The sequence below is a fragment of the Gossypium hirsutum genome, chromosome D08 (genome assembly GCF_007990345.1).
Source record: "Gossypium hirsutum isolate 1008001.06 chromosome D08, Gossypium_hirsutum_v2.1, whole genome shotgun sequence".
Classification (NCBI taxonomy): Eukaryota; Viridiplantae; Streptophyta; class Magnoliopsida; order Malvales; family Malvaceae; genus Gossypium; species Gossypium hirsutum.
Window position 1 is genome coordinate 44,873,191 of NC_053444.1, and position 2,907 is coordinate 44,876,097.

The 2,907-nt window shown below is 34.1% G+C and overlaps 1 non-coding gene across 1 annotated transcript; it reads left to right on the forward strand.

Moving 5' to 3' along the window:
- Positions 1 to 2,368: 2,368 nt before the first annotated feature.
- LOC121220449 (small nucleolar RNA R71) lies at positions 2,369 to 2,475 on the forward strand. Its single transcript, XR_005917651.1, has one exon. It is a non-coding gene; the product is annotated as a small nucleolar RNA R71 (small nucleolar RNA).
- The last annotated feature ends 432 nt before the right edge of the window (positions 2,476 to 2,907 follow it).

Consider the following 2,907-nt stretch of genomic DNA (forward strand, 5'->3'; position numbering starts at 1 on the left):
AAGTTCCTATTGGAATGCTGATGCCCCCATGGCGTAGCAAAAATTAATAAAAAAATAATTTCGACGATCCAACCCATGGATCCATATGTGAGGAACGAATTGGGGTGAAATAATGGTTTCGAAATTACCAAAACTTCAATCTGAGTAGACAGCGACGCCTCAGCAATGAGAATTTTGATCTACTATCGAACCAAGCCGTAACCTTTTATAATTCTGACCTCTACGTAATCCACCCAGTTTGATAATGAACGGGAGAAATCTCCAAAACTGTTTTTGGAGAATTCTTCGCTTGACGGCCGTTAGACCTTACAAACAAAGTTTTTAGGTTTTTAAAAAAAAAACTATCTCACTCTCACCCTTTTATAATTGGTATATATATAATGAATCATAATTCATAAAATTTTTATCCGAACATAATAATCATAATTAAAAATAAATAAATATAATAATGTTTTTTAATCGAAAATTATAATTACATTAATTATAACAAGGATTTTGGTAAACTATATTTATTTAAATTTATATACGAACCAAATTCATATAGTAATAGAACTATGTTCTCATTATGTGTACAACATCATTGTACATATAATATGTTCGATATTTGATTACCCAATTAAATTAATTCTATAATTAATTTAATTCATGTGACAACTAAACACAATACCAACTATGTTTTATTCCGTTCATTTCAACCATAGGGTGTGACCTTGTAGGTTCTTGTAACGTTAGCAGTAATACTAGAACGATTCTAATGTTACAAACAATGAGTGGCATCTAGCAATGCATCATTGCTACCTAAGTTACAAGAAGTCATGATTCGACATAACCTTTTTGTGATTAACCTTTCATGCATTAATCTTTAAGTCCTTTATCTTTGGAATCGATACAAGTCATGGAATAGTCACACTTGCATAGTCCATCCCATGTTCCCTGATATCTTGAGTAGACTATGATATATAAATAAGTATGACATCTCATATCAACTTATTTGAGCATGACCATGCATTTCTAGTCTCACTCAATCAAGTGGCCTAAGATATTACTCCCATTATGTAGGAGGGACTTATCCTATATTGATCAACCATATCCCTCTACATAGGTTGTGATATATACAATATCAGCCTTTACAGAACAACCAGTTACGGTGTACGTTTGACTGTATCAAAATATACAACTCACGATGATGGGATAATGATGATCTCAAGTCCGAGGATCATATACATATTAATCACTATGAGTAATGTTGTGACAATTACATAATAATCCAAGAAACATACTCATAGCGGGTCAGTCCAATATGTTGTTCTCTAACACACATATTCATGCATTGATTTTGACACTCCATATCAATAACAACTCTTTATCATCAATCAACTACATGTTAGTCTTAATGCATTATTCTTGTCCTAGTCAACAATAACACTTGACTAAGGATCTTTTAAGAATAATCATATTATTCTCAGGACATTATTATAAAACAATATATTTATACACACAGAAAAGAAACTGAAATAATAATGGCAACGCCTTATATTAATAAACATGGTCACTCAAGTATGTTATTACAACCATCTCATGATTTATCTTTGGGCATACTGTTACAGTTGTTACGTTGGGTTAGTTTCTGTATTGCTAGACAAACTACCTTTTGGTCATTCTAAGATTAACTTAGCAAGTTGGCCGATTTGGTTCTTGAGTCCTTGAATCGATACTTGTTGATTTTTAAGTGTTGCTTCAGTGTTTTGAAAGTGGGTTTCTAACACCGATATAAACTTCGTTAACATCTCCTCAAGGTTTGACTTCTTCTCTTACTGGTAAAGTTGTTTTTGGAAGTCTAGAGGGGCTTGTGCTCTTTGATTTCCTTGACCACTCCAAGAGAAAATGGGATGGTTCCTCCAACTTGCATTATAGGTATTACTATAAGGGTTATTTTGAGGCCTAGAATTATTACCCATATAATTGATTTGTTCATTCTCTATGCTAGAACCGTAGGGTAAAAATTCTAAATTATTCATTCCTCTTCCATTCGTATCGCATTGCATCACCCAATATACCTGTGTATAAACATATAAACCATCGATTTTCATATTTAATTGTTCTACCTGATTCGATAACATGGTGACTGCATCTAAATTAAAGACACTGGTTGTTTTCATTGGCTGCATCTAAATTAAAGACACTGGCTGTTTTCATCGGCTTCGTCCTCATGAGTTTTCACTGATAATTATTCAGTGCCATCTCTATAAATTCATAAGTCACTTCAGGTGTTTTATTGTTAAGTGTACCACCGGCTGCTGCATCGATCAATTGCCTAGTTGAGGGATTTAAACCATTGTAAAAAGTTTGAACTTGTAGCCATAAGGGTAACCCATTGTGAGGGCACCGTCTCAATAAGTTCTTATACCTCTCCCATGCATCATATAGGGTCTCTAAATCAATCTGAACAAAGGAAGAGATATCATTCCTCAACTTAGCTATCTTAGCCAGTGGAAAGTACTTCAGTAGGAATTTCTCAGTCATTTGATCCCATGTAGTGATGAAACCTCGTGGCAAAGAATTCAACCACTTTTTAGCTTTGTTCCTCAATGAGAAAGGGACTAACCGTAGGCGAATGGCGTCTTCAGAAATGCCATTTATCTTGAAAACATCAAAGACTTCTAGAAAATTAGCCAAATAAGTATTTGGATTTTTGTCTTGCAAACCATCAAACTGAACAAATTGTTGTATCATCTGAATAGTGTTCGGCTTCAGTTCAAAATTATTTGTAGCAATGGTGAGTCTCACAATACTCGATTCAGCCCAGTTAGAGTGGGCTTGGCATAATCATATATAGTACAAGGAATGAGATCTAGAGTTGCAGGATTTGCAGCAATTGCAGGAGGTAGCTAATTATTCTGGTAATCA